Source organism: Muntiacus reevesi, chromosome 5 (genome assembly GCF_963930625.1).
Source record: "Muntiacus reevesi chromosome 5, mMunRee1.1, whole genome shotgun sequence".
Classification (NCBI taxonomy): domain Eukaryota; kingdom Metazoa; phylum Chordata; class Mammalia; order Artiodactyla; family Cervidae; genus Muntiacus; species Muntiacus reevesi.
In genome coordinates this window covers 100,649,595-100,668,312 of record NC_089253.1, presented here as the reverse complement: position 1 = coordinate 100,668,312, position 18,718 = coordinate 100,649,595, and the positions used below count along the sequence as shown (strand labels likewise).

The window sequence follows — 18,718 nt, the reverse complement described above, 5'->3', positions numbered from 1 at the left end:
AGCATTTACATTCTTTTCAATAAGTTATCAAGCACTACTAAAATAGAAAAAAAAATCTTGATTGACTGACTTAGTGGATTCTTTGCTAAAACTGGACTCAGCAGGCTGAAGGAGGCTTGGTACAGTGGCTCTGAAGGAGCCTGGCTGTTCTGTCAAAGAGAGAGTTTTTGTCAGCATTTGCAAAGTAGTGTGAGAGTAGGGCCCTGAACATTGGACCCAGAATGATGAGATTCAGGGAAAAGCAGTGTGCCAGCCATGGACACAGCTGGAGCTTGGAGAGGTGCCAGTGGGTGAGTTTGGGCAATTCCAGTCACTGACTTCAGGGCTGAAGATTGGACAGGCACACTGAGGTTATCCCATGTTTGTTCGTTTCTTACTACTCTGTGCCAACCACATACTCTTCATCTGGTGCTTTGCAAGCTTCTGTTTCTAGGATTTGATAAGCCATAAGTGAGCTTCATTGTAGCTCAGTTGGTGAAGAATCTGCCTGCAACGCAGGAGACCCAGGTTTGATTCCTGAGTTGGGAAGATCTCCTGGAGAAGGAAATGGCAACGCATTTCAGTATTCATGCCTCGAGAATACCATGGACAGAGGAGCCTGGCAGGCTATGGTCCATGGGATATTAAGAATCACAACCTAGCGACTAAACCACCACCGTCACAAGGGAGGCTGGGAGGTGCAAAGGCTTCATTCAGACCTTGGACAAGGATTTTAACCTCATGTTTCTCTTCTTCAGTGTTGGGACAATACCTGTAACAGACTGAATTGTGTCTCCCAAAATTCATATATTGGAACCCTCAGCACCAGTGTGTGACTTTGTTTGGAAATAGGGCCTCTAAGGAGGTAATAAGGTTAAATGAGGTCATAGGGTTAACCTATCATAATCCAACAGGACTGAGGTTCTTACAAGAAGAAGAGATACCAGAGACCTCTGTTCTCTGCTTCTTTATCTGTGTGTCTCTGTCTCTCTATCCATGCATGCAACAGAGAAAAAACCTTATGAGGACACAGAGGGAAGGTGGCTGGCTACAAGCCAGGAAGAGAGACTTCACTAGAAGCTGAATTGTCCAGCACCTTAAATTTCTGTCATCTCAGCCATCCCATATCTGGTATATTATGGCAATCCTAGTACTAGAATACAATACCATCTGTTGGGTCTCTTATGGGAACGGAACATAATGCAAGAGGAAGCCCTAACAGTCATCTGCATCTATTAGCTCCATCCCTTCCCTTTTGTCATGTGATTTGTGGGCTGGTAAAGGGCCTGTTTGCCACCAAACATCTTCCTGGTGGCCATAATTCATATGGTAGAATCACTTCTGTGGATTCAAGCTTGTTTTCTCCACATTGTAAGTAATAGAACCTTCCAAAACTAGTATAAAGTAAAAGGGGAATTTTTTGGAACTAACTGTTATCAATTAGGATTACTGGTTTTAAGCAGCACACAGTAATTCTGGTTGATCAAGGCCACAAAAGAACTATCGAAAGGATGCTGAATCAAGTATAAGATTTTCCGGAAGGCTGGAGACCTAGATATGAGGCCTCACCAGGCAAAGGTAGAGTGGTGTGAGGACCACAGGCTTATACTGCTCGGTACGGGCCACTGCCGCTCACTCCTCCAACACCCTGGGCACTGGGCTGGACTGGATGAGCACTGGTGGCCCGTCTTCCAGGATGGATGTGCCTCTGGGCCCTGCAGTTCAGGAGCAGTGCTCCCCTTTGGCTTGTGTCACCCAACTGCATTCTGGCATCAAGGAAGGCTGGGAATGTGAGCATTTGGCGTTTTCATCATTGACAGTGGGGGGTGGCTCTGCCTCCCACCAAGATTCATAATGTAGGGAACTTCCCCAAACAATAAAAGAAGGTTCAGAGTGCCAGATGGCCAAAAAGAATGAGAAGTTCCCCACAGATACAGGAGAATCTTACAGACCCCCAAAATAGGGAGAGCAGCTTCACTCGTAGAGCCGAGAACCAGGAATTAGAAAGTCAGGAGCCAGGTTACTCTGGGTGTGTCTCCCTGTACTATTTCTCTCTCTCTCTCTCTTTATTTGAAGACTGGGTTTTCCCAGTCTACTTGCTTATGGTGAGGGCCACCTTCATCCTCACCATTGGGAATTAGTTGCCTGTCTCCTTCAGAACATCCATTTCCTTATCTTCCAGAAACAGGTCCAGATTTTCTCGTCTGTCCATTCTTTGTCTGGGTGGAGTCCATCCCCAGCCGGAGGGCTGAACCATACGACCCAGGTCCAAGACTGTCACTGTGCTCCGTGGCCACAGCAATTGATCCAGGGGTGGGTATGTGATCTAAGCCTGGTACTTCTTTAATAACTGAACTATAGGTTACATGCTGTGAGCGTGTCAGTCTTCAGTGTACAGCTCAATGAATTGTATACATTTATACATCCATGGAACCATCACCAAGATGGAGTTGTAGAATGTTTCCAGCAGCCCAGGATGCTTCCTTACAGCCACTCTGTCAGTATGCCATCCAGATAATCACTATTCTGACTTACATTACCACAGATAGAGTTTTACCTTTTGTGAACTCTATTTACATGGAATCACAGGGGATATGATCTCTGGTGTCTAGCTTCTTTAATCAAGATTACATCTGTGAAATTCATCCTTGTTGTTGTTGTTTTTTAACAGAGTATTCATTCTTTTTCACACCTGTGTGGTGTTCCATTAGATGAATCATACCTCAGTGTATTTATCCATTCTACCACTGGTTGACATTTGGGTTGTTTCTGGTTTGGGTCGATTAAATGATATTGCTCTGTACTTTACTGTATACATCTTAGTGGAGATAAACATTCATTTCTCTGAGTATGTATCAAGAGTAGAATTTCTAGGTCATGGAAAAAATGCACATCTTTAGTTCAGTTCAATCACTCAGTCATGTCCAACTCTTTGCAACCCCGTGAACCGCAGCACACCAGGACCCCTGTCCATCACCAACTCTCAGAGTCTACCCAAACTCATGTCCATTGAGTTGGTGATACCATCCAACCATCTCATCCTCTGTCATCCCCTTCTCTTCCCACCCTCAATCTTTTCTAGCATCAGGGTCGTTTAAAAAGAGTCAGCTCTTTGCATCAGGTGGCCAAAGTATTGGAGTTTCAGCTTCAACATCAGTCCTTCCAATGAACACCCATGACTGATCTCCTTTAGGATGAACTGGTTGGATCTCCTTGCAGTCCAAGGCACTCTCAAGAGTCTTATCCAACACTGCAATTCAAAAGCATCAATTCTTCAGTGCTCAGCTTTATAGTCCAACTCTCACATCCATACATGACTACTGAAAAAACCATAGCCTTGACTAGATGGACCTTTGTCGGCAAAGTAATGTCTCTGCTTTCTAATATACTGTCTAGGCTGGTCATAATTTTCCTTCTGAGGAGTAAGTGTCTTTTAATTTCATGGTTGCAATCACCATCTGCAGTGATTTTGGAGCCCAAAATAAAGTCAGCCACTGTTTCCCCATCTATTTGCCATAAAGTGAGTGGACTGGATGCCGTGATCTTAGTTTTCTGAATGTTGAGCTTTAAGCCAATTTTTTCATTCTCCTCTTTCACTTTCATCAAGAGGTTTTTTTAGTTTTTCACTTTTTGTCATAAGAGTAGTGTCATCTGCATATCTGAGGTTATTGATATTTCTCCCGGCAATCTTGATTCCAGCTTGTGCTTCTTCCAGCCCACATTTCTCATGATGTACTCTACATATAAGTTAAATAAGCAGGGTGACAATATACAGCCTTTACCTACTCCTTTTCCTATTTGGAACCAGTCTGTTGTTCCATGTCCAGTTCTAACAGTTGCTTCCTGACCTGCATACAGATTTCTCAAGAGGCAGGTCAGGTGGTCTGGTATTCCCATCTCTTTCAGAATTTTCCACAGTTTATTGTGACCCACATTGTCAAAGGCTTTGGCATAGTCAATAAAGCAGAAATAGGTGTTTTTCTGGAACTCTCTTGCTTTTTCGATGATCCAGTGGATGTTGGCAATTTGATCTCTGGTTCCTCTGCCTTTTCTAAAACCAACTTGAACATCTGGAAGTTCACGGTTCACATATTGCTGAAGCCTGGCTTGGAGAATTTTGAGCATTACTTTACTAGCATGTAAGATGAGTGCAATTGTGCGGTAGTTTGAGCATTCTTTGGGATTGCCTTTCTTAGGGATTGGAATGAAAACTGACCTTTTCCAGTCCTGTGGCCACTGCTGAGTTTTCCAAATTTGCTGGCATATTGAGTACAGCATTTTCACAGCATCATCTTTTAGGATTTGAAATAGTCAACTGGAATTCCATCACCTCCACTAGCTTTGTTCGTAGTGATGTTTCCTAAGGCCCACTTGACTTCACATTCCAGGATGTCTGGCTCTAGGTGAGTGATCACACCATCGTGATTATCTGGGTCATGAAGATCTTTTTTGTACAGTTCTTCTGTGTGTTCTTGCCACCTCTTTCCAATTCTATTATTTTCCTCTATTTCTTTGCATTATCACTGAGGAAGGCTTTCTTATCTCTCATTGCTATTCTAATATCTTTGGTGGGTATTATCAAATAGTTTTCCAAAGTGATTGTACCAACTTATACATCTACCAAAGTATATGAGATTTATAGTTGCTCTACATACTTACCTATACTTATTATTTTCAGCCTTATAAATTGTAGCCATTTTGAATAGGTATCATGTTATCCATTGCAGTTTTAATTTGTATTTTCATAGTGATGAACACTTTCGTATATTCTTTGGCCTTTGGACGTCCTGTATTGTCAGTTGGTTGTTTAAGCTTTTGCCCATATCTGAAAAACAATGAGTTGTTGGTCTTTTATTTATTATTGATTTCCAGCAATTCTTTATATATTTTGGATATGAATCAAGTATTTGCTTGATATGGTTAATGTTTGCTCACTCTGGAATAATGAGTTAGCACCATTTGAGGATTGTTGTTTAGTTGCTAAGTCTGACTCTTTGCAGCCCCATGGGCTGCAGCACGCCAGGCTTCCCTGTCCTTCACTATCTCCCAGAATTTGCTCAAACTCATGTCCATTGAGTCAGTGATGTTGTCCAACCATCTTATCCTCTGTCGCCTCCTTGTCCTCTTGCCTTCAGTCTTTCCCATCATCAAGGTATTTTCCAATGAGTTGACTCTCTGCATCAGGTGGCCAAAGTGTAGGAACTTCATCTTTGGCATCAGTTCTTCTAATGAATATTCAGGGTTGATTTGATCACTGGTTTTGATCTCTTGCAGCCTAAGGGACTCTCAAGAGTCTTCTCTAGCACCACAATTCGAAAGCATCAAATTCTTCAGCACTCAGCCTTCTTTATGGTCCAACTTTTGAGGGAGGTAGAGATAAATGGTTCCTTCTTTCTTTGAATTTGATGTTGTGCGGAGGTGAGGCTTAGTCAAAAATGGAGGCAGAAAGACTTGCAGGGCTGGTATTGAGGTGGGAGAGGGTCAGAATTAGGCCAGTCTGAGTCTCCTAGAAACTGTTCACTATGTTTGTGGCTGAAATCAACAAGTGAGCTGAGAGAATGTGGCAGGGCAATTGGTGTCTAAAAAGATTCATTTAACTCTTCTTTAATACAGTATTTACTGAATGGGTATTCAACAATGGGACACTCACTGGGTGGGGCTTATATTCTGAAGGATTTTTGAAATTACATAAAAACACTTTCTTACAGATTTAGAGAACCCAGGTGAAGAATGATAAATAATTTGTCATCATAGCTAGGGCAGAACCACCATTAAACCAGAGCTATAGCTGAAACGGGGGTCTCCTGGATTAAGCCCTCCCCAAGCAAATGGAAAGTGAGATCCTCTGTGGTCTGCAGTAGCGGAGACTTTAGGAGACCCACACGAGTCATAGGGCCAAAGCAGACCATTGTCAGCAGGGGGAAGTCATAGGGACTTCCCCCAAGTCCTTCCTGTCAAAGAAATAAGCATAGAGACTTTCACGAAGGAAAAAAACATCCCAAGGACTATTCCCAACTGGGGGAAGTGTCTCTTAGTGGGACTGCTACCCCTTGAGTTTTCCTCCAGGACAATGGGCTTCATCCTTCAGCCCCAGGAATCTGGGGTTTAAAGCAGGATCACCCAGCTTCAAGCAAGTCCCCAGCCAAGGCTCAGTTCCAAGGAGCACCAGGCGGGCAGCAGGGGGGGAGTGATGGACTTTTGGATGCCTTTGAATTTGTGGATGAACTGGAGGCCAGTGACATAGTGAGCTGGTGACTCCAGAAGGCCTCTTCTGATCTTCTTTGCTCCTGCATCCAAGTTTCCCTAAATTGAATGTAAGAACCAACTCTACAAGGGCTCACTTAGAGGTGCTCATAACTGTTAAAGCATCATTAGGGTCTTTATACTGACCACACACCTTCACAACAAACATCTTTTGAATGTTCTCCCACATTATTAGAAGAAGTCAGTGGCTCCTAAATTCAGTTGGGTGGACTGGTGGCAGGCTGGACTGGTGGCAGGTGTAAGAATCACACTGTGTGTCTTACCTTGGGCCTAGGAGTTTATGATTTTAATAAGCCCTCCAGGTGATTATGATAAACAGATGATTCAGAAATTCATTTTGCTATTTTTGGAGTTTGGGATCCGACAGATCTAGGTTTCAATCCTGGCTCTGTTTTACCACTTAAAAATTGAATTTCCTTGCACACAAATAGCCTCTTGGACTAGTTTTCCTGTTTATAAAGCGAGTGATAACAATAACACCTGCCTCACAGTGGTGTTATGGAGTGAGTGAGATGATGTGAAGTGTCAGCATGTGAAGCTGAAGTACAGGGTTGACCACTCAGTAAGTCATATTAATATTCACCATGATTTTTATTTGTCTTCATTATTATTTTGCTTGTATATCTGTTTCACCTTTTCTCTCCATGATTGTGTCTTCTTTTTATGCCCTGACTATTTATTAACATTGGTTAGTTACATAAGAGTGCTCAGACTAAGTTTTACTTAATACACACAGAACAAAGTACACATTATTACTTTGATTTATAGATGAGGAATGGAGAAGGCAATGGCAGCCCACTCCAGTGTTCTTGCCTGGAAAATCCCATGGACGGAGGAGCCTGGTGGGCTGCCGTCTATGGGGTCGCACAGGATCGGACACAACTGAAGCGACTTAGCAGCAGCAGCAGCAGCATAGATGAGGAAAGAGGTACAAAGATGTTAAGTAATTTGTCCTAAATCACATAATCTCCAGGTGCCAGAGCCGAAGTCTAATGCAGAACAATGGGATTCCTATAGCCAAGAAGGGCAAAGTTGAGTCATCCCTTTGTATCTACAGAGCATTTTATCCTTGGGTGCTCACACCACTTGCAGATGGTTCTCCGAGTCTGTGGATTCTGCATCTGCAGATTCGACCAACCAAGGATGGAGTAGTTTTACAGCAGTAGGAGGAGACACTATCTACTCTCACCCTTCTTCAAGGCTTCATTATTATATGTTTTGAGTATTTGCATAATGGTAAAGAAGCTCCATGAATTCCTCAGTGCACTTTAAGTTTTACCAGCTGAACCCTTCCCCACAAAGGGGAAACAGATTGATGAAATAAATGAGGGCTGGTCTCCATCACCTGGCTAACCAGAGGAGGCTGCTGATCAGCAGCATTGGCACAACCATGTTAGAAAGCTGGATTGCCTGCAATCCCAGTTGAAACCTGCATATTAACAAGGTCCCCAGGTTGAAATCTGACAAGTACTAAGAGGAGGCAGAACCGTCGTGCGGAGTAAAAAGCCTGATCCAGGTAGCAGGGTTCACATGCTTGCACAGTTGTGCTATTTTCCTGATTGAGGGAGTTGGAATTTCTAGGTGAAAATGCCTCACCCTCAGTAAGGAGGAAAGGGCTGCTATACTTAGATGGGAGTGTGTGTTGGAAGTTTATCCCTGCTACATCCATCATGCAGGAGTAGATGGGCTCCTGCCATTATTTCTATTCACATCCCGTGGAGTCCTGCCGACATCATTGTTTAGGTGTCAGCGCCACGTGGGTTCACTCGGATAGGCTCGTAACTATTAAGGCATATGGGGGGTCTCCCCCTTGACCAAGTCCCTTTTCCATAAACATTTTGAATGCTGCCTCGCATTGTTGGAGGAAAGCAGTAACAAGGAGTAGTGAAATTGGATCTTGGTTTCCATCTTCCATTTTTGTATGAGATGTCATGAACAGCTAATGAGTGTATTTTTTGACTACTAGGGCCCCCAGCAACTTTCTCTCTTGAATTTTTGTTTACTCACCAATTTAGAGCTTCCTAGGTTAGTTTTATGGTTCACTGTTGATTTGTGAGTGTTAGATAGGCAACTCTGAGAAATTGGCATCATCTAAAATATATAGTGTATTATGGATTTTTAAAAGTTAAAGATTATGTCTTTTTTCATTTACATTTAAATTTTATTGAAGTATATCCTGAATACAGAAAAGATCACAGATCTTATGTGTGCAGGGTGAGGAAATACATAAAGGATACATAGCTAGCACCCAGCTTAGGAAACAATACTTGAACTGCAGAAACTTCTCACCACTCTTTTCTAGTCACTATTCCCCGTTATTCTCTTACCAGGGTAACCAATATCCTAGCTTCTCATACTATAGATTAGGTTTGCATGTGGGAGCCATATTTTTATATCAGAAAAAATATTTGATTTTAAAAATATTATAGTCATTTTCACAATATTGATTCTTCCAATCCATGAACACGGTATGTTTCTCCATCTATTTGTGTCCTCTTTGATTTCTTTCATCAGTGTTTTATAGTTTTCTATGTATAGGTCTTTTGTTTCTTTAGGTAGATATACTCCTAAGTATTTTATTCTTTTTGTTGCAATGGTGAATGGTATTGTTTCCTTAATTTCTCTTTCTGTTTTCTCATTGTTAGTGTATAGGAATGCAAGGGATTTCTGTGTGTTAATTTTATATCCTGCAACTTTACTATATTCATTGATTAGCTCTAGTAATTTTCTGGTAGAGTCTTTAGGATTTTCTATGTAGAGAGGATCATGTCATCTGCAAACAGCGAGAGTTTCTTTTCCTATCTGGATTCCTGTTACTTCTTTTTCTGCTCTGATTGCTGTGGCCAAAACTTCCAAAACTATCTTGAATAGTAGTGGTGAGAGTGGGCACCCTTGTCTTGTTCCTGATTTCAGGGGAAATGCTTTCAATTTTTCACCATTGAGGATAATGTTTGCTGTGGGTTTGTCATATATAGCTTTTATTATGTTGAGGTATGTTCCTTCTATGCCTGCTTTCTGGAGAGTTTTTTATCATAAATGGATGTTGAATTTTGTCAAAGGCTTTTTCTGCATCTATTGAGATAATCATATGGTTTTTATCTTTCAATTTGTTAATGTGGTGTATTACATTGATTGATTTGCAGGTATTAAAGAATCCTTGCATTCCTGGGAAAAAGCCCACTTGGTCATGATGTATGATCTTTTTAATATGTTGTTGGATTCTGTTTGCTAGAATTTTGTTAAGGATTTTTGCATCTATGTTCATCAGTGATATTGGCCTGTAGTTTTCTTTTTTTGTGGCATCTTTGTCTGGTTTTGGAATTAGGGTGATGGTGGCCTCATAGAATGAGTCTGGAAGTTTACCTTCTGCAATTTTCTGGAAGAGTTTGAGTAAGATAGGTGTTAGCTCTTCTCTAAATTTGGATAGAATTCAGCTGTGAAGTCATCTGGTCCTGGGCTTTTGTTTGCTGGAAGATTTCTGATTACAGTTTCGATTTCCATGCTTGTGATGGGTCTGTTAAGATCTTCTATTTCTTCCTGGTTCAGTTTTGGAAAGTTATACTTTTCTAGGAATTTGTCCATTTCTTCCAAGTTGTCCATTTTATTGGCAGAGAGCTGCTGGTAGTAGTCTCTTATGATCCTTTGTATTTCAGTGTTGTCTGTTGTGATCTCTCCATTTTCATTTCTAATTTCGTTGATTTGGTTCTTCTCCCTTTGTTTCTTAATGAGTCTTGCTAATGGTTTGTCAATTTTGTTTATCTTTTAAAAAAGCCAGCTTTTAGCTTTGTTGATTTTTGCTGTGGTCTCTTTTGTTTCTTTTGCATTTATTTCTGCCCTAATTTTTAAGATTTCTTTCCTTCTGTTAACCCTGGGGTTCTTCATTTCTTCCTTCTCTAATTGCTTTAGGTGTAGAACTTCATTATCTATTTGACTTTTTTCTTGTTTCTTGATGTGTGCCTGTAATGCTATGAACCTTCCCCTTAGCACTGTTTTTACAGTGTCCCATAGGTTTTGGGTTGTTGTGTTTTCATTTTCATTTGTTTCTATGCATATTTTGATTTCTTCTATGATTTGTTGGTTATTCAGAAGAGTGTTATTTAGCCTCCATATGTTTGAGTTTTTAATAGTTTTCTTCCTGCATTTGAGATTTAGTCTTACTGCACTGTGGTCAGAAAAGATGACTGGAATGATTTCAATTTTTTTGAATTTACCAAGGCTAGATTTATGGTCCAGGATGTGATCTATTCTGGAGAAGGTTCCGTGTGCACTTGAGAAAAAGGTGAAATTGATTGTTTTGGGGTGAAATGTCCTATAGATATCAATTAGGTCTAGCTGGCCCATTGTGTCATTTAAAGTTTGTGTTTCCTGTTAATTTTCTGTTTAGTTGATCTATCCACAGCTGTGAGTGGGGTATTAAGGTCTCCCACTATTACTGTGTTTTTGTTAATTTCCCCTTTCATGCTCGTTAGCATTTCCAGCACTGTTTATAATAGCCAGGACATGGAAGCAACCTAGATGCTCATCAGCAGATGAATGGATAAGGAAGCTGTGGTAAATATACACCATGGAATATTACTCAGCCATTAAAAAGAATTCATTTGAATCAGTTCTAATGAGATGGATGAAACTGGAGCCCATTATACAGAGTGAAGTAAGCCAGAAAGATAAACACCAATACAGTATACTAACGCATATATATGGAATTTAGAAAGATGGTAATGATAACCCTATATGCAAAACAGAAAAAGAGTCACAGATGTACAGAACAAACTTTTAGACTCTGTGGGAGAAAGCGAGGGTGGGATGTTCTGAGAGGACAGCATTGAAACAAGTATACTATCAAGGGTGAAACAGACCACCAGCCCAGGTTGGATGCATAAGACAAGTGCTCAGGGCTGGTGCACTGGGAAGACCCAGAGGGATGGGATGGAGAGGGAGGTGGGAGGGGGGATCGGGATGGGGAACACATGTAAATCCATGGCTAATTCATGTCAATGTATGGCAAAACCCACTACAATATTGTAAAGTAATTAGCCTCCAACTAATAAAAATAAATGGAAAAAAAATAAAAAAATAAAAAAGATTGCTGTAACAAAACAATATTATAAATCAATAAAAGCAAATGTTTTTCGAGAAATACACAATAGTTAACAAATTCTGTAGTCCTTGGTTTTAATTTTGTCTTCTTAGTTTGAAATAATTTCAAACTAAAGTTTCAAGAATAGTATAATAACCTTGTTTCCTGAACAACTGAAGAGGAAATTTCTGGCATTAATACCCTATCACTCCACACCCCCGCCCAATATTTTAGTATATCGCTCACAGGGACATCCTACTACCTAATGATAACACAGTCATCAAAATCAGGAAATAACATTGATATAATCAATGCAATATAATCTGCAGATACCTTCAAGTTTCACCCACAAGTCCAGGATTGTGTATTGCAGTTAGTTGTCATGTCTAGCTTTCTTCAAATAGGGGACTTCCTCAAGCTTTCCTCGACTGTCGGAGCCCTCACAGTTTACTAAATTGCAAGGCAGTTATTTTTGTTGAATGTACATAAGTTTGAATTTGTCTGATATCGTAATTACATTTCAGTCAGGCTTTAAAATTATTATTATTTTTTTTTTGGCAGGAATATCACAGCAATGATGATCTTCTCACTGCCTCCAATAGGTGGTGCACAATTCCAGTTTTTTTTATTAATGGTGACATTCGCTTTGATCACCCTTCCTTATTGTTGAAGTGTTCTTTCCCCCTTTATAGTTAGTATTTTGTGGGAGGTACTTTGAGACTATTTGAATATTCCATTCTGCATGAAATGTTCACCCGTCAGTTTTGGCATCCATTGATTATTCTTGTCTGAATCAATATTATTAAGTTGATTGCCAGATAGTGATTTTCATATTTAGCTTATTCATTCTACATTTATCAGTTGGCATTCTGCTATGGGGAAAAGCTTTCTCTTTTCCTTATAAATCAATCAGTTAACAGATTCATTCATTTATATCAGTGTGGCCTCATGGATTCCTATTTTATTTATTGAGTATTTGCCAACAAAGGCCCGTCTAATCAAGGGTATGGTTTTTCCAGTGGTCATGTATGGATGTGAGAGTTAGACTGTGAAGAAAGCTGAGTGCCGAAGAATTGATGCTTTTGAACTGTGGTGTTGGAGAAGACTCTTGAGAGTCCCTTGGACTGAAAGGAGATCCATCCAGTCCATTCTGAAGGAGATCAGTCCTGGGTGTTCATTGGAAGGACTGATGCTGAAGCTGAAACTCCAATACTTTGGCCACCTCATGCAAAGAGTTGACTCACTGGAAAAGACCCTGATGCTGGGAGGCATTAGGGGCAGGAGAAGAAGGGGATGACAGAGGATGAGATGGTTGGATGGCGTGACTGACTCGATGGACTTGAGTTTGGGTAAACTCTGGGAGTTGGTGATGGACAGGGAGGCCTGGTGTGCTGTGATTCATGGGGTCGCAAAGAGTCGGACACGACTGAGCGACTGGACTGAACTGAACTAAATCTGTTTTCATCAGTATTTATCAAATCTGTTATCACATTGTCCCCAGTTTGACAGTACTTCCCTTGATCCACCCTGCCCAGGCTCTGACATCCCACACCGGACTGTGCTAATGTCCTCCGCATCCTGCTTGGCCCCACACCTGCCTGTTTATTCTGCTCCCCTAGCCTTCCCAGAGTCCCTCTTGATCCCCAGTGGCTTCTTAATGGGCCACTGCCTCCACCTAGCACCCTTGCGTGGACATCTGCCTTAGTCCACTCAGGCTTTGGCAGCCTGCACTGAGCGGTGAGGTCCCTCTCCTCCTGTGCTCCCGCTCAGCTCTCCTGCCATCGCTATGGTGACCCCGATTCACAACTAGATTTGCTCCTCACTCTGCTCAGATCCTAATGCCTCCCACAGCTGTCACTGTCCCTCCACACAGCTGCCTTCCTTACCCCGTCACCACAGGCCCTCCCTCCCACCTTGGAAGTTCTCTAAAATTACCCTGCAGGACTCCCACACTCTGGAATCCCACCCACCTATCTTGCTCAGCCCCTTCAATTAATGTTTAGACTGAATCATTCAGGAGAGATGGCAGGAAGACAGAGACTGTTGTGGGGCTGACCCTTTTATAAGGCTCAGTGGACACGATACCCAGGGTCCACGATACTTTCGGGGGCCCACCCCATTGTTGTAGTCTTAATTTCATTTAAATTCAGAAGAAATAATGAAAATAATGATAACCATGAGTATAATGGACTTTCCAGGTGGAGCTGATCTTAACCCGCCTGCCAGTACAGGAGACATAAGAGATGTGGGTTCAGTCCCTGGATCAGGAAGATGCTGTGGAGGAGGACGTGGCAATCCACTCCAGTATTCTTGCCTGGAGAATCCCAGGGACAGAGGAGCGTGATAAGTTGCAGTCCATAGGGTCACAGAGTTGGACAGGACTGAAGTGACTTAGCACACATTGCACACATGAGTATAATAATGAATCCAGTCTGAGTATGTTTGTGTTTATATTAACACAAGGTAAAACTTTTAATATTGTTTTATTGGAGGAAGGGACCCATGAAGACAGAAGTGCCTAGAACCCATGAGAGTTAGTGTACACCCCTCTGGTGTCTTAGCTTTGTAGGCCCAGCTCCTTGAAGAGTTTCTGTAACATATGTATTTCGTAATGTGATTGTGAAATTAGTGAATGAGTAAGCGGCCAATCAGTGGGGCTTATACTTCTTATGTTTCCCATAACAGAAAAGACAAGAACAGAGTAAATAATATTTGCTAATGGCCTCTTTACTAGAATGCATGTTTTTTTACTCTAATAGTTCAAAGTTATCCATATATTCATCCATTCATTTAAATATTTCCTGAGTACCTACTATATGCCAAGGTCCTGTTTCTTTTAAGTGTGCCTGGCTGGGACTGAGAAATGTTTGCTTTAGTCTTAGGAGAGCAGAATGTGTCTATAATCCCTGAACTAACCAGCCAGTGTGGGAATGGAACTGGCCCCACCTCCTTAGCAGAGCTCTCTACTTCATGCAGCCCACAGGCTAAAAATATGTTGACATAATCCTCCAGGTTCAGTAGTATATATTTTTGCTCCATGCAGCCTTTTCTATGCCACTGAGATTAACTAACTCTTATTTTTCAGTATGAGTCAATCAGAAATGTACATGTCATCATAACTGGCTTAGTTCCTGATCCTGTTAGTTGCTATTTTTAACTTTATTTTTTCTTTGACCATGCTTTGTGGCTTGTGGGCTCTTAGTTCCCCAACCAGAGATTTAACTCTGGGCCCATAGTCAGTGAAAGTACCGACTCCTAACCACTGGACTTCCAGATAGTACCTGCTTTTTAAACAGTAATAAAATCAAATCCAAGGCTCAGGCTGGGAACTTGGTCTTCTTGGTTAGGTATAATTTGAGATGGATGAATTGTTTGGAGCCAGAATTGTTTACCATCTACTTTTGAAACTTGAATTTAATGTAGTCTTCACATACCACAGAATATTCTTCTTTTTATTTTTTCAACTACTTGGATATGTAAAAAGCACTCTTAGTTCACAGGACATATAAAAACAGGCAGTAGGCTGGATAAACTTGGGTTAGTTTGAAAACCACTGACCTACAACACTGGAAGGGTTTGGAGAGTTTACCATCTACTATTTTACTGAGGACATCCTTATTCTAGTCTCACTAATTTAAATATATCATAGTTCACAGTGTATAAAGTGAGTTAAATTTTCCTCTGCACTTGGAAAACATAGTAACAACATAAGCATGATTGTATAAGTAATGCCTAATATACTTAAAATAATGTAGCACTTTCAAGTACCCTTGAGTACTTTGGCATAAAAGCTTCCAATTAGCACCCTTACAATGTTCTAGGTCAGTGGTTTTCGAACTGGCCCATGGCCAAATCCTGCCTACTGCCTATTTTTGTTGAGCCTGTGAACTAAGAATTTTTTTGTTGTCGTACATATTTAAGTGGTTGAAAAAATAAAATGAAGAAAGATATTCTGTGATAGGTGAAGACTATATTCAATTCAGGTTTTAATATCCATAAATAAAGTTTTATTGGACCCAGCCACACCTGTTTGCTTATGTATTATCTGTAGCTGATTTCTAATTATGAAGGCCAAGTTGAATAGCTGTATAGTCCACAAGATATCTGCCATCTGAAACTTTACAGAAGAGTTTGTTCTAGGTTTTTTGGGATACATCAGTGAACAAAACAAAGATCTTTGTATAAGTGGAGGAGGACATCGCTGCTGGTTGACCCAAGAGCTAGACCTCGACAATCAAAAGCTCCTCACTTCCTGCCCTGTACTTGGAATATGTTGGATTGGCCAAAAATCTTGTTTAGGTTTTTAACATTTTACAGAAAAATCTGAACAAACTTTTTGGCCACCCCAATATGTTCTACCCACGCCATCCCATAGTTAGAGCCATTTCAAAGATGCAGCCTTAAAAATGTAAGGTCTTGTCAAGACCATCTGTCTGAATTGTGTATGTGGCTGAACCCCACTAAACCTCTATGTAAACTTGGAAAGTTCTGGTACTATGAGTTGACACTGGGTTAGAACTCCTTATCACCTGACTTACATAAGCACCTGCTCAGACTGGTACACTGCAGAGTGGTGTTACTGGTTATAAGGAATTAATGTTAGCTCAGCATTTGTGGCCAACATTCCCCAAAGATTTGGGGGTATTTTTCAGGTAAATGGCTTGCAGCCCACTTGGGCAAAGTCATGAAATTGAAAGGTTTTGATACTAGAATATTCTGGTTTATATTAAGTATTTGTTTGTAAAATTCATATTTTTATTTCTGTCTTTGTAATAAAAGTCACTCAAAACTCTAAATTTTATCCTTGGAAACCCCATGGTCTGTATGTCAGAGTTAGGCATCTCTGAACATCAGGCCACTGATTACTATATATCTTTTATGGTAATTAGTAATCATCCTCACTTCATTTAGGGGTTGGTTTAGACATTCCAGCTGGGTCACCAGGATGGTATGAGTTAGACTGAGGTAGAACAAGAAGGAGAAGCTGTCAGAATTGTAGGGAGAGCGAGATAAAACTTGGCTTTCTAGTGTGGTGGGAAGGGAAGGAGATGAACTACCAGTTCAAGTTCAAGAATGAACAAGGTCATAGTAGATTTAATCTTTTCCTAAAGTCCCCTAAGAGATTTAAGAGGATGAGAAGTACTTCTCAGTATGTAGAGCTGAGACAGTATAGGAGTTTTTTTGTTTTGCTTTCTAAGGAAAATGGAAAAATGGGAAAGCCTTAGATAAGTTGAACATCTAGATGAATTTTTATATGTTCATTTAGAAAAGGAACCAGAGAGAGACCTAATCTGGAGTCAACTGGAGGGAGGGAAGAAGGGAGAGAGGGAGGAGAAGCAGGAGAAAGAGTGAGAGAAAATGAGGGAGAGAGAAAAGCTGATTTGAAGCTGAGGCTGGAGATATGTAAACAAGGAGGGAGAAAAAGAGGCCCTTGAGACCAGGTGCTTCACAGGGGAAGGCCAGAGCAAGAAGCCTCGGATGGTGAAACTGCCTGGAAGGCTGAGAAAAGAAATGCTGAATATAGATTTTTAACATTGACTGTGATTATGTACTCTTTAGTAGTCAAGGGAAGAGGAAAGCATGACTAATTCTACAATTTACAGTTTTTCATAAGAGGAATATGGAAATTAGGTTGATAATAATAAATTTGAGAAGGGATTCTGCCTTTCCATTGTCTTACAACATTGGAGAAATATGGTGATTTAGATTTGAGAAATAATTTGGAGGATAAATTTGGTTTTGTCTTTAGGTTACATAACCTTGATCAGCAAGGTATGATGAAGACTTCTGTTTCTAGCAGTATGGTGGGCTAGAGTATCTGGTACCTTTTCCAATGCAAAAAATCTAGAAATACTGGACAAACCACAACAGGCATTCTTTTCAATGCATAGTTACAAGAATTTGCAAGAAAAGAGGGGAAATTCCCAGGGCCAAAACTCAAGAGTAAAATGAAAACTAGAAAGGGTTTGTAGGTCTCAGTAACCAATGTGCTTAGTTTTTAATGGCCTTACAAGAAAGGGAGACATGGCCTTATGCCTACTAGGGGTGTGTACAAAGCAGATATCTGCAGTGGCAGCAACAGTGAACAGGGTGGACTAGAAAATAACTTTCTTAGTCCGGTACCGACTGAAAAAAAGTACTTCATGGTGAATGGTAAATACAGGATTATTCTTACATGGTTTAGGGGTTCAAATTTATATTTTCCACATACTTTAGTAAAAACCAAACCAATAAATTACCATAAACATGAATCGTTTGACACCTGGTAGAAGCAAATGCAACATTTGTCTGGAAGGACATAACCTCAATCCATGTCCTGCAAGACAAATCACGGGAGTTAATTCCCAGGAACTTCAGATACTAGAATTATTCAAATTTATAAAATAAATATATCCAATTGAGTAAATAAACCAATGAAAGAAAAAAAGTATAAAAGAGAAACAGGGCCTTACAAATAGAAGAGATTAGCTATTTGAAAAAAAATCAAATAGTTTTCTGAACAGTATAGAGTAATTGATAGTAAACTCATTGGAGAGAAATCAGCTGATAGATTTATGGGAGTTCCCTTGTAATAGCACAAGGAGCTATATTCAATATCCTGTGATAAACCATAATGGAAAAAAATGTAAAAATGGATGTATGTATTTATATAACTGAATCACTTTGCTGGGCAGCAGAAATTAACACATTATAAATCAACTTTAATAAAAAATCTCAATGGAAGGGTTAAATTTCAGATTATGTGCAGATTAAAGAAAGAATAGAAACGTTAAGCTAGAAATAATTAAGAATGTACCAGAGACTTTTATAATAGCCAGGACATGGAAGCAACCTAGATGCCCATCAGCAGACGAATGGATAAAGAAGCTGTGGTACATATACACCATGAAATATTACTCAGCCATTAAAAAGAATTCATTTGAATCAGTTCTAATGAGATGGATGAAACTGGAGCCCATTATACAGAGTGAAGTAAGTCAGAAAGATAAAGACCATTACAGTATACTAACACATATATATGGAATTTAGAAAGATGGTAATGATAACCCTATATGCAAAACAGAAAAAGAGTCACAGATGTACAGAACAGACTTTTGGACTCTGTGGGAGAAGGTGAGGGTGGGATGTTTCCAGAGAACAGCATCAAAATGTGTATATTATCTATGGTGAAACAGATCACCAGCCCAGGTTGGATGCATGAGACAAGTGCTCGGGCCTGGTGCACTGGGAGGATCCAGAGGGATCGGGTGGAGGGGGAGGTGGGAGGGGGGATCGGGATGGGGAATCCCATCCATGGCTGATTCATATCAATGTATGACCAAAAACCACTACAATATTATATAGTAATTAGCCTCCAACTAATAAAAATAAATGGGGAAAAAAAAAAAAAAAAGAATG

At 40.4% G+C, this 18,718-nt stretch overlaps 1 protein-coding gene across 6 annotated transcripts in view; it reads left to right on the top strand.

Moving 5' to 3' along the window:
• AADACL3 (arylacetamide deacetylase like 3) overlaps positions 1–18,718 on the top strand; it is a 109,354-nt gene that overhangs the window by 67,306 nt on the left and 23,330 nt on the right. The gene's annotated exons all lie outside the window — the stretch shown is intronic.